Genomic DNA, 13,513 nt, shown 5'->3' on the forward strand with positions numbered 1-13,513 from the left:
TTGGGAAAGTCATTTCATAGAATCACAGAATCACCAAGGTTGGAAAATCATCCAGTCCAACCGTCCACCTATTACCAGTATTTCCCCACTAAACCATGGCCTTCAGTACAACATCTAAACGTTTCTTGAACACCTTCAGGGACGGTGACTCAACCACCTCCCTGGGCAGCCCATTTGAAACCACTGCAGTAAACATCCTTTCTTTTTCCCCCTCATCTTTCAAAGGGAAGGTTTATAATAGCAATAACCCCCTTCTTTTAGCAATAACCCCCTTCTTTTAGCAATAACCCCCTTCTTTTAGCAATAACCTCTTCTTTTAGCATTTCATTATGGGTCAAATAAAAGCAGATCGGAGCATGAGACAGAGAATCTCACCACTCTTCTTGCCCCCAAAGGATAAACATAGTAGTGCTGCTATGGGCCCTATAGCTTAATTAGTTGCTATTCTCTGCTGTTCCTAAAAAGGATGGAAAAAAAAACCAACCCTTGCAAAGCCTAGGCAGGCTGTCTGTGTCATATTTCCTGTGTTCTTAGAGGTGTTAATGAATTCATTAATCACTTAATGGCAAGGAGGGTCTTTGGGGACCAGCACTGCAATTTACTGCTCCCAGGAGGCAGACTCTGTCACTGATCTAAAGTTTCAGCTCCGCTAATTTGTGCCAGCAGAGCTGCTGAGCTTCTGCCTGCAGCCCGCAAGCGTTGTGGCTACTGGGAGCATCACAGCAGCACGCAAAGCATCAGGGTACACTCACTTGGGAAGGTTTTGCAACGAATAATGTTCTGGCTCTGAAGAGTTCAGAGCCCGCACGGAGGAAAGGAGGTGTTCCCCCCAGCCTTGCAATTGTGCCGCCTTAATTCTTTTCGTTGGGGCAAGCTCGCTGCAATCAACTGGAGAATGCATCAGGAGCTGTGTTGACTTACAGGAGATGCAAGCTATGGAAGTGTGGCTGTATAATCTGGTCTGGGACTGTGGGCTACGCAGTGAAAGGAGTCTGTGAATCTCTTCTAATTGAAGAGCGTCAGGCTGATGTATTTTGACTGAAACTGTCAGTTAAAATGTGAATTTGAATGTTTGCATTTCTGCTCTGCAGAAAATGTTGATTATTTCAGTCTCTCGCCCTTGCTGCAGGAGAGTAACTTGTGCCAAAGTTCCCTACAAAATGGCTCTTTTGGCTTCTTTCTAATCACACGGCAGTTCAAGGAGAGGGGGACGTGAGCAGAGCCCTCCTCTCTGCTAATTCCATTCCGCCAGCCTGTCATCACTTTGCAATTGCACCTTTTAAAAGATTCTTTTCCCTTGCTTTACCATGGCTGAGTTCCCCTTTCTAACTTCTGTCCATCTTTCCTCCTCAGTCTGTTGCTTTCTCAGACTGGGAGTCGGGGAAGGCAAAGTACGTCAGATGTGAGCAGGAGAGAAGGCAGAGTCCATGGATTGTGGCTGTCTGTGTGCACGTGCTTGCCTTCCACCACTGGTACCCCCCTTGGAGTCATTCCCACCCTCGTGTTCTTTACTCAAGAGTTACTGCAGGGAGGAGAGAGCTGGAAGGCAGGACAGAAGCTACATGTTGGATTGAGGGAGAGAAGGCGGGAATACAAAACCGCTTCATCGTGGAAAACAAAAAGGGAGACAATTTCAATAAATGCCAGATGGTCAAAATTAACCAGAGACGTGTAGAGCCCTACATGTCCAACTGTTTGCTTTGGCAGAGATTCTTCAGCTTTTCGAACAGGAATCTCCCAGGCGCCCTTTTCTTCCCCTTGGCTTTCCTCTTCCCCTTTGCTCATCCTTTGGACTCCTCTTCTCACCCCACCCTTGTTCTCCACTGGGTCTTTTTCCTGCCTCTCCTCTCCAATTGCTGCCCATGAGTTGTGTTTGCATTACGTGATCGCCAACTTGCATTACGGTGAGGGGAGACCACTGCAACCTCATGCAACAACAGGCTGGGAGGGCATGCATGGTGATGGCTGCAGCTGTCAAGGACCACTGCCAGCACAGCCCTGTAGAAATGCTGGAGCACTTCAACCCTGTGCTTGTTGTTGCTGTGGATATTAATTTCTTCCTCCCCTCCCAAGGGCCTTGAGTCAGCTTTGATTTTTTTTTTGTTTCAGCCAGGAATCCAGAAGGAGCTCTTACAGTTCAGTAAGTAGAGGAGCATGAATGTGTTGCTTACCCCGATGGAGCAGTGGGATGTAGCCTTGTTGGGGCAATGGGACATGGCCTTGTTGGGGGCAGTGGGAGATGGCCTTGCTGGGCAGTGGGTTGTGGCCTTGTTGGGATAGTGAGACATAGCCTTGTTGGGGTAATGGGCCATGGCCCTGCAGGGGCAGTGAGATGCAGTCTTGCTGGGTAGTGGGACATAGCCTTGTAGGTACAGAAGGATTCTGTCTTGTTGGGGCAGAGGAACACAGCGTTCTTGAATCCAAGCCAACTGCATGGCATGTTCCTCCAAACAATGCAATCAAGAGGGCCCTTGTATGGCACAGACGGAGAGCTCCCGCTAACGATGGGCTCTTTTGTGTGTGCGTGTGCTCTCTGCATTCGAAACATTTATTATTCCAAATTGCCTTCTGCACATTTTACAATAATTACGACTAGTGTTTGCCTTGTTATCTCCACAGTTACTAACAAGAATGCCATCATTATTCCAGTCATTAGCAAAATGGATGTTGTTGTCCAGAGTTGCCGGCTGTGGGCCTGCTTTCAGAAGGAGTCTCATGCTCTCCAACCTTGCATACTCCATCTTTCTTCCAGGGGAATATTGTTGTTCTCAGTAGGTTTGAGCCTTAGCGGGCGGAGGGGAAGCAGAGATTTCATGAAGAAGAATTGCTTTGAGGGAGTGCTGGTGGGTGTCAGGATCCACAGCAGTGAGCACTGGGAAGCTGTTAATGGCAACATCAATAGGAGCGAGAGTAAAGGCAGCCACTTCCCTGTGTTCCTTGTGTGTTTGGTGTGTCTTAGGTCTGCTCCTGGCGCTAGGATCCAGTAAACCTTCCTGTAAGAGTGTGTTGCTTGGATGTGAAGAGATGCTATTGATCCTTCAATGGAGGTTGCAGATGAAGGAGAAAAGGTTGGAATTGAGCTGACAGCACTCAGCTGCAGTAAGGTGAGTCCAGCAATCTGCAATTCCACTGCCTGCTCAAGAGAACTCCTGGCACCTCTCCCGATAGCAGTTGGAAACCCCCCAGCAGATATTATGGACCCGCCAGGTTTCCTTTCGTAGACTGAAAATAGGCAAGCTGAGTGGGTTGTCTTTCAATGAGGGGTACAGCTGTGGGCTCCCTCCCGAAATCTAACAACGCTGAAACATTCACAGATTCTTTTAGGCTTTACCCATTCCAGAGGAGGGAAAGGAAGGAGATTTGTAATCCAGAAGCCTTCCAGTTCATGTTCTCATGAAAATGGAGAACTTTAGCTTTCAAGTCTCACATATCCTTATCTTGAAGTCTGCCAGTGAGATTTACAGGTACTTGGTAACCGAATGAAGCATTTTGATGTGGAGTAATATGTTTCATACAGAGTCAGATGATTGTTTCTTCTCATTTTGGTAAAAAGGGGAAAAAAAAAAAAAGCATTTTAAAATACTTTGGGAGAACCAGAGCTGTTGCTTATCTAGCTCACCATGAGACTCCAGTGGAGAGATCTGATTTGCTTAGAGCATAAAGACAATATGCACAAACACAGAGAGGCAAATAGCAAGAAAGGCTGGTTTGTTTGTTTTCCACCACATGCTGATCTTTGGGGCCACTGTGTGAGAACTGTATGATATTCTTACATGGTTCATCCTCATGAAGCTTGTTTCCTCACTGCCAGCTTAACAGCAGAATCACACTGGTTGTCCTTAGCTTATATAGCAAGCAAGGGAAAAGTATGGGCATTTTCCCCTCTTTTCTAAATACAAACTATTAATTCAAAGAGATTTTCCTGATATTAGGTATTTTGAGGTGTGCTCTCACCTAAATGCAGGCCTTTTTCAGTTGCACTTCTGAAAGAAAACCAATTTTCAATAGAATTGTATTTGTTGGATGCTGATTGAACTAAATAGTAGAGTTTATGTGGAAAATAAGGTAGAAAAATCACACGTGTGACTTACTGTGACAACTTCTGTGTATCTTAGAAAAATAGCACCGGATTAAATCGTGGCTGTTATTAAATATAATTCATAACACAGATAAGAGGATGATGTTGCTTGTAATGAAAGAAGAGCTTTTCGTGTTCTACCAAATTTGGGTTACAGGAAGGCAAACAACATACAAGTACAATGAAAGACCCGAATCTGTGACAGAGTAAGTTGTATGTCTGCATGTTCAGTTACCCCAACATGTGACATGTAAAAGATAGTAAGATCTTCAAGCCTTATGTAAAGTCAAAAGAAAAGGTGAACTCTTCTTCAGCTTAACCCCTGAAACAAAATTAGGGCAATTTGGGTGATCGGGTAGCTCAGAAAGTTGCCTGATTCTTGGCCCAAATCATAGAGCATTTCTGCTTTGGGACATCTATGGATGGCAATCAGATTCCTCAGTAATTATGGTTCTCATCAAGAAAACCTGTTCTACTCCATTCCTCCTCTCAGCCTTGCAGTGTGTGTTACCTGTAGCATGGTAGTATGGTTTCATCAGCGTGCTGCTGATACGCAGCCCTACACTATCAGCTGATATGACCCTGACCTCACAGATACTGTGACCTTGTGCCTAGACATCAGGTGCCTCTTGGTGGCTGAAACTCAGATTAAGATGGTGACAATGCTGGGAGCTGGGGAAACTGCTTTGCATTTGCAGCTATGAATGAGGACAAACTGGATTGGTAATGGGATAATGGCATCGGAGAGAGGATTGGTTGGAATGATGGCAGTGAACTGGAGGTTTGTTGCTTTTAACCTTTCCAGTTCTGTGCATTTACTTTGCATTTCTGTGATCTCCCATCATGGTACAGGGTTTGCAGTGAGTCTGGGTGCTGGTGGAGGGCAGGCATGGAGCTGTGCTGAGTATTTACTATGGAATAACATGGGAGGGCTAGTGGCCTTTCTTTCATCTCAATATGGTCAGCCATTACCGAGGGACATGGGCAGAGCTTCAGTGTTCTCCATTGGAATTGCCTGGCCATTGTAAAAGAGGGCAACAAAAGCTGGAGCTTCGGTAGGCTTGGAGCTTCTGCAAATTGAGCTGCAGTGCTTTAGTGATTCATTTTGGTCTTCAGAAAGTGCTCACTCATCTTTGAGGCAATAAACCCAACTCCAGAATCTGAAAAAATCTATTTGCAAACCCTTAAACCTGATAATCTACTTTGGTTGATAATCCCAAGTGCCTGGAAGGAGACTGGACTACCATCTGTCATCAGCATTTGTAGGGTGACCAGTGCTACAGAGCCTCCCATGTTGTCCTGCAAAGCTTCACTCTGGTATTGGTGTGTGGCCTGGGGACATCTGAACGTATCCTTTGAGGGGCACTGGGCTTAGTGACTTCAGCATCCTGTACCAACCCAATGCCTTTCTTCTCCTATTATAGCACTGCTATGGTATTGCAAGGAACAGAGACTCAGTTCCTGTCACACTGGACTTTCCATGCATCTCTATAAGAGCTTTTCTTAAGAAATTACGCTTAATTAAATAAGATAAAGAGAGCAAGAGAAGCAGAGGGATTAAAACTAGGGCTGAGGAGCTGGGAGTTGCCATTGCCCTTGTTTGTGTGGAGTCTCTCCATGGGGGATGTTCTTCAGTTTGTCTCAGCATTCCAAGAGGCCTTTAAGTGAGAAGCTGCGGTTTACAGAGTCAACAGATTTAAGCAGGCTCGGAATATTAATTATTAATTGCTCTTGGAGAGTGCTATACATTAGATTGGTGAAGTAGTTAACAGCTATGCCTTCTCCTCCCCACAGGCGCGCTCTTGCTGTCAGATTTCTCTCCCCAGCTAAGACCCTGGTGCTAGAATCAGGCCAGAAACTATTTTCCAGTCGAGTGGCTTTTAATGGGCTCTCCAGGATTCTTCTTTGCATCCTGGGAGTGACGAGATGTGTGGAGAGGAAAGATGGTGGGATTGATTCGTAGTGTAAGTATGATGGATTTAACTAAGTGGGGCTCAGTGCTGCTAGAGCCGCAGGATGCTGTGTGGTAGTTGTATCTCACACTCCAGAAGCATCTGTTGATTATCCACAGCACTGGGCAGTGCTCTGGAGGAGCCCACCTGCTGAAAGGCAAGGCTATGGTCTTTTGGGATCTTCTCCATGAGGAGCCCTGGGCAGCTTGATCTAGTGTTGGACAGCCCTGCCCATGGAAGGTGGGCTGAAACTAGATGGCCTTTAAGGTTCCTTCCAACCCAAGCCATTGTGTTCCTTCCTAACCCAAGCCTATGAGCTTGGATGGGGTACTCTGGGGCTCTCATGAGCTCCCATGGCTGGGAATTCCCTGACCTCCTCAGCTCTGGAAAAGTGAATGAAATGTAATGAGCATAATGGTTTGGAGGCGGTTGTGTGTTTCATCGAATCCTTAGAGTTGGAAGGGACCTTTGGAGGCCATCTAGTCCACTTAGTTTCATCTCCCTGCAGATGCTGAGGTGTCGTGGTGTGTCCCTTACTGCTTTTAAAGCCAGTTCTCCCTTCCTTCCTGCAACTCTTCTCCAGCCAGACATAGCAGAATGGTGGCTTGCATGAAGCCAGAGGCCAGGCTGTATGGTCTAGGGCCTCATGGGGAGTCTTCCAAGTGAAGGACAAGCCCTGAGCTGCAAAGGAGATCCACTCCCACTGAACTAACCAGGTTCCTCCACCTCCTGAGGTGAGTCCTGGCATGGAAGTTTGGGCATGAAGCACCATCCTTATTCTGGAAAGCTCTCCAGCAGCAACAAAAAAGGCAGCGAGATTGGGTTTGGGAGCTCTTTCTGCAAGGAGGAGTATTGTGATCTGTTAGCTGACTTGTTTCCAAACACCTAGCACATTTTGTTCGTGCACTGTATTAAATAGCCTGTAGAATTTAATTCCTCTGGGGAATTAAAAAAAAACAACACAAAACAATCCAACCCAAAACAAAACAACCTCCCCACCCCCAAAGCACAACAATTTTGTAATTGGACTGTGACAAAGCTGAATGCTGCCTGATCGGGGTGGGGAGGGGGAGCTATTGTTTGTAATTTCTGCTTCATAACAGGGACGTGGCATGATCCTACGTCTAGGCAGACAGTTTGGCATGGAAAGTCACAGCTGGATGGTTCCAGCTCCCCCAAGCAGGGGTTTTTAGAGAGAAAATGCTGACAGATCCGTAGCAATAGCAGGCAGGACTCTTCATAATTTATTTTTAATGCCACGCTGTCTTTAACTGTGCAATTTCCTCCGGGGTGTTTGCTTTGAGATTGCGAGATAATTACATCTCAGAAACCAGGCTAATTACAGTTAACAGCCTGAAAAACGAAGCCGCCCCCCCCCCCCCCCAATTTCCCACCCCCCTGCCCAAATTTTCCACCAGCTTTCCCCTTGCCTGCCCGCCCAGATCGTGGCAGCATGGCCGAGGAAGTGGCTTTGGCAGCCCTCTGGGATGCTCGCTTCCCGTCCTCGCCCCAGCGAGGTGATGGCCCCATTGATTTGTGTTGGGTGGAGATGTGGCAGCCCTAGATGGACCGCCACTGAGGGCTCGATGGTGGGAAGGTCAGCACTGGTGCAGAGGGAGGAGAAGCTGGCACTGGTGGGGATAACCAAGAGGGGTTAGTGGAGTGTTTAGGAAGTCAGTGAGCTCAGCTGATGAAGAAGAAGGATGTTTCCTTCAGCCTGGTGGGAAAAAGTCCTGAATTTTCCACACCTCGCTTGACAGCATCCAGGTCCAGCACTGTGCATGCGTGCAGTTAGCTGGGCAGCATGTTTTCTTCCCCTATCCTTCTTGCCTGCCTCACAACCGTTATCACCTTCAATTACTTGTGGGTATGCAAGAAAAAAACCCCACACCTGATAAGTCTGTGGGCTTGGAGCCATGCTTGTACCAGAAGCCCAAGGGTAGCAGGTGGTGGTCCTGGATGCATGTGGTGGTGCCGGGATGCAGCTTCTGCTCACCGTACTCAGGATGAACTCACTGTGCTGCAGCCAGCAGCTCCTTTACGCCAGCTGCAACGCTCAGCTCAGCCCATGCTCTTTTGGAAATAACTCTGAAAGCTTGAAAGGCTCAGCCTTGCTCTATCACAATGTGATTGCCAGGCTCCTTGGAGAATGACAGCACAGAGCTTCAAAGCAATACAAGCCCCCACCCCCCCCTTCCTTTAGCAGCCTTGGATGCTGTTTGGCAAAGGATGGGTACGCTTGCTCTTCGTGTTTCTGCACGATCTGGAGGTTTGGCCTCTAATTCTTGCAGTCCTGAAAAATAATTCATTTTCTCTTCTGGGATTCCAGATCAGGGATTAATTTAATGATTTTTTTTTCTTTCCCATTGTTTGTTTTTAATGATTAAGGTGATAGTTATAAATTGTTAACAAGTTCTGGTAGAAACGTGATCCCTGGGAACTTTTTTACGCTGAATAAAATAACAGTGAGATTGATTTAGCACAGGCGAGTGAGTTGCTGTGTCTTCATGGATTATCTTAGTTCTGCACGAAGGGCCAGCTTTGGAAAGATACTTAAGCCTAACCAAAATCAGGTGCTTTAAGCACCCTCCAAACGAGAGAGATTTCTGTCAGTAGGGAGTGATAAAAGGGTGTGTTAAATCAACTCATGCATTAGTCCTTACCTTCTTGGCTGGGTGACTTTTTCAGGCTCGTGGTTTTAAGTTGAAGGAGGGAAGATTTAGGTGGGATATCAAAGGGAAGTTCTTTACCAAGAGAGTGCTGGAACAGCTGCCCAGAGAGCTGTGGATGCCCATTCCATCCCTGGAGGTGTTCAAGGCCAGGTTGGATGGGGCCCTGGGCAGCCTGGTCTAGTATTAAATGTGGAGGTAGGTGGCCCTGCCTGCAATGGGGGGTTGGAACTTCATGATCCTTGAGGTCCCTTCCAACCTGGGCCATCCTATGATTTGATGATTGTTTCCTCTCCCAGGCTGCTGAGCTGATGCTGGGTGGTTGTTTAATGGGGCGCCTGCCTTTGGTGGAAGCAGCACATTGTGGTGGACATTCCACATGACATGGTACCTGGCTCTAAGCTCGCATGGAGCTGTTGGCGGTGGTGTGGTATTGGCTCATTTTGCTCCCCTTGATTTGCTTTGTTCTCACTGTTCAATGTTTGTTGATCTATGACATGACCTTCTGACCATTAGTCCAATGAGTCAGGGCGAGCGGCGGCTGCTGGAGAAGCTTCTTCCAAGGATGATCTTCTTCCTATAGAGGTTGTAATTGTTTAATGATTATCTATATGGGCTTCCATGGGCTGCAACAGGACAGCTGGTGCTGGCTTGGCAACGGGCACTTTTGGCTGGTGTTTGCTCTAAGCTGCCCTCTCTCACCCCAGAGCTCACTGATGGGGTGGAATCCAGCCCTTAGGCTCCTACGAATTATCACAGTCTTTTGATTTACGTTCGCCTTGTTGTTTCTTTTTTTACTGCTCTGTTTCAGACCCAAGCCTCAAACTCGTCACGTTTTTCCAATTAAATCGGTTGACCTTGTACAAATGGATTGTTGCTCCCAGCACACCTTGTCTCTCTGCCCTCCTTGGTCTGCCATGGCTACAGCAGTGCTGTTTTAAAAGCAGAAGCACTGCTGCTGCAGAACCCCCAGGCCATCAAGTCCTCCTCCCTGATATTGCAGACAGCAAAGCTTCTCACCCCCTTCCCTAGGCTGAAAAACCCTTTCTTATTGCATTGGCTTTCCCCCCTAATTGTTTGGACAGTAAAACACCTCATCCTAGTTTCTCACCTGAATTTATTCATGGGCTGTTTGTGACCTTTTGCTGATGTTGTCCTTTCACCTTCTCTTCCTTCATGTTAAGCCCCCTGATACATGGAGAGAGAACAATTTTATCACCTCTCCACCTTCATTTTCTTAGACTAACAAGTTGGGCTTTCCCAGCAGCTGACTCTTGTAAAAAGGCCACCTTTGCTCTGCTGCTCCTGATAGCTTTCCTCTGAGCCAGTTCCAGTCCGAGCTCACCATTCGTGACCCCAATTTGGGGTGACAAGAATAGCATGGTGCCTCACAAAGGGTCTCTCCAGACTGTGTGCGGTGACCCCTGCCCCCTCCCCCTTCACGAAGCAGATGCTCATGAAGCCCCAGTGTTTACACTGGGTTCCTGCAGAGTCCAAGACTACTCTGTTTGAGGGATGGGATTTTAAATGGTTTGATCCTTTTCTCAATGAAGTCGCAGTTGAAATTCCCATCGATCGCTAAGGTGTGTGTCTGGGACTTAATAAGTTGTGTTGCTTGGTGCCAGAAGTGGTGAACTCCTCTGACATGACAAATCACGTGCCAGAGGCATTGATGTGTCTGACAAGAGAGCTGGTGGGAACAGAAGCTCCAGGATCGTACAATTCATAGCAGGTGATGGAACGGTGGGACCAGGGATGGCTCCTCTCCTTCCTGCCTCCTCTTTGCTTTGCCCAAAGGGAAAAGGTCATATACATATATAGAAAGAAAATGTGAAGTTAAACCCTTGGCACTCTGGTGGAGGGAGGGAGGATTTCCTCTGATGGGAGCAGAATGTGTTATAGAATGGCTTGGGTTGGAAGGGACCTCAAGGATCATGAAGCTCCAAGCCACCTGCCAGAGGCAAAGCTGCCAACCTCCATATCTGATACTAGACCAGGCTGCCCAGGGCCCCATCCAGCCTGGCCTTGAACACCTTCAGGGACGGGATAGAGGATAGAGCAAGAGCTTTCAATGGGGCAAGGATGTGAAGGCTGAGCAGGAGGAGGTGTTTGGTCACAGCCAGTGTTGGGGGCAGTGTCTGAGCTGTCTGAGTCCATCTACAAGGGTGGGACTGTAGGCAGTGGGCAGTCAGGAGGGCACAGGGGGATCCTCCTTTCTGTCCATTGTACACAATGATGGGAAGCACAGCTGAGTGCTGAAGCTGGCTGGAGATCAACCAGAGATCCTGTATGATGGAAACAGAATCCTGCTGTTTCCTGATCTAAGCTCCATAACACAGAGCAGATGGGAAGGTCCAGCCACAATCAGGAAATCTGCTGTGCGCGAGGTGGAGGCAAAAAGAAGTGCACCCAACTTAAACAGAAGTGGCTCAACACACATCTGCAGGCACTGGCCCTGGGGCTGCATGGCCCCAGCAGCAGCTCACCGCATCCCCTCTGCTCCTGAGCTGCACTGCTGCAAGCTGCGAAACAAAGCAAGGGGAAAATCAGGCACAAGCTGTGCAATTTGCTGATGATCTGTGTACCTGCTAGCTTGTAACAGATGTTTTCCTTTGCGTGACCGTTTGTGAGCTGCTTCCTTGTCACAGTGTGTAGGAGCTGTAATGCCGCCGTGAGTGATACCTTACACCTGCACAAAGCAATATTCCTGCCTATAAACAAGGTTTGCAATTCTCCCATCGCGCAGAGTTTTATATCCAGTGCAAGCAACAACAAAACAAAGCTGCGTAATATTTTCAACACATGCACTAGGAAAAAAAAAAAACCACTAGAAGAGGGGATCTGCAATGCCTGCACGGCGCTGACCTCTCCTAGCGATGCCACAAGCAGCCGTTGCAATGGGAGGTGCAGCAGAAGGCAGATCCATCACAGGGTATCATCTCCAATAACGGGAGGCTGCCTGCCATATCAATAGCACTGTCAACAGGCGTGTTGGTGTTTAGCTGTCGTTACTCTGGCTATTCTTGTTATCCACACTTCCCCTCCGAAATGTCACAAATTCTTGGCCACGGCAGCTTCCCGTGGAAGTTAGCTCTGTATTTAATTATGCATTGTGCAAATGCAGTGTTTCCTTCTGCCAGGCCGTGCCAGGTGGTGTCAGCAGCACCGAAAAGCTGGGTCAATTATTATAGGGCTGCTTCTAGCAGCAAAACATCAGCACGGTGCAACTAACTCACACAGGAGCAGGCTCTGCCAGGCTTTTCAGACAGGGCTGTAACAGATAAAAGGACCACAATTCCTCATCTCCTGGGCAAGCTGGCAGGTGAATGGGAACGTGGTGCCTTGCTTTGGCTTGCTTGCAAACAGAAGGGGGTCTGTGGCTCAGGAAGACTGATGATTATTCACTGGCTCCTTGGGAGTTGTACCAGTGGCTTGGGATTTGGGATAAATCATAGAATCACAGAATGGCCTGGGTTCAAAAAACAGTGTTCATCATCTGGTTCCAACTCCCTGCTATGTGCAGGGTCACCAACCAGCAGACCAGGCTGCCCAGAGCCACATCCAGCCTGGCCTTGAATGCCTGCAGGGATGGGGCATCCACAACCCAATGTGAAATGAGATGAGTCTTGCATTAATGGAGCTTTCTCCCAGGGAGGTGACAATCATCTAGATAACCAAAGTCAACTGGGGCTTGAGCACATACCTTTGTGATGGGAGAAGGGCGCTCTGCTGGGGAAACCAGAGCTCACCCTGCCAAGCATGCTCCCCAAAATGCCTTTCTTGCCCATTCTGTGATGCCTCTTGAAGTTTTCTCCCGTGCTCGTTTTGTGCCGAGTTCCCATGTGGAATCACCTGCAGAGATCTGTGCAAACTTGAATTCCCCACGGGAGTGCTGGAGCTTGCTGCAGTCTGTCGGGAACGGCTGCTTGCCATCTGCTTGAGATGGGCAGCAGAGAACACGTAGCCATGACAGGTTTGAGTGAGGAACCTTAAAAAGCAGCAGCCTCCAATAGAGCTCCATTCAGAGCAGCAGGATCAGGCCTCTTGCAGTAGCTAAGACGAGACCAGAATTTAAATGTATCTGCTACACACAACAGAGAAGTAACCCCTCTTTGCTCACAGAGGCTTGGTGGGAAGTGGGAGGATTTTATTATCCTCATGATCTAAACATACTGGGTATGGCCATAGGTTTGTTGTGCTGCTAGTCAGTGTGAGCTTGACTTGGTGGGGATGCTTGAAAACTGCTTGGGTGAGATGGGAAGTGTGGCTAGAAGCAGTTGGGCACACTCTGCTCCTGTCCTCCAGTTTGGTGCTTCCTCTGAACCAGTCTGCCATGACAAGAAGCTCCAGGGGACCAACTGAAGGTGCTGCCTGATGAGAGCAGAGATGGGTTGAGGGTTGAGCTGAGGTGAGGAGGAGTGCTGGCTGGTGGCAGGAGATGCTGCTGTGGGGACTCTCAGTTGGTGCATCCATGCTTCGGAAATAACAGGCTTGAAAAGCAGAACAAAAATGGAGAGGGAAAGCAGAGAACATCCCATGTCTTGGGTGAAGGCAAACATGCGTTTTGCGGGAGCTTCAAGGAGCTGGGATGGCACAGAAGCCAAGATAAACCCTTGGAGACACAGCTCTGGGTAAGGGGATTGTCTCATTCAGATCTCATGGCTGTCTTACCTGAAGAGGCCCAAAGTCACAAGTTGACTGGGAAATATGGGACGAAGGTAGAACAATAGGGCAGCAATGGCACAGTTTGGGGCAGTGCTGAGGGGAACACACCTTGGCTCTGCATGCAGGGGGAGTTCTTCATTCCTTTCCTC

The 13,513-nt window shown here is 48.1% G+C and overlaps 1 long non-coding RNA gene across 3 annotated transcripts in view; it reads left to right on the forward strand.

The window, feature by feature from the left end:
- The first annotated feature begins 2,764 nt into the window (after positions 1-2,764).
- LOC140256143 (uncharacterized) overlaps positions 2,765-13,513 on the forward strand; it is a 29,335-nt gene continuing 18,586 nt past the window's right edge. For 2 of the 3 annotated variants that reach the window (XR_011904645.1, XR_011904644.1), the window contains exons 1-2: positions 2,765-2,843; positions 2,960-3,104. This is a non-coding gene — a long non-coding RNA (uncharacterized lncRNA). Of the gene's footprint in view, positions 2,866-2,959; positions 3,105-13,513 lie in introns of all 3 variants that reach the window. The other variant, XR_011904646.1, reaches the window with a different exon arrangement.

Source organism: Excalfactoria chinensis, chromosome 9 (genome assembly GCF_039878825.1).
Source record: "Excalfactoria chinensis isolate bCotChi1 chromosome 9, bCotChi1.hap2, whole genome shotgun sequence".
NCBI classification, from domain to species: Eukaryota; Metazoa; Chordata; class Aves; order Galliformes; family Phasianidae; genus Excalfactoria; species Excalfactoria chinensis.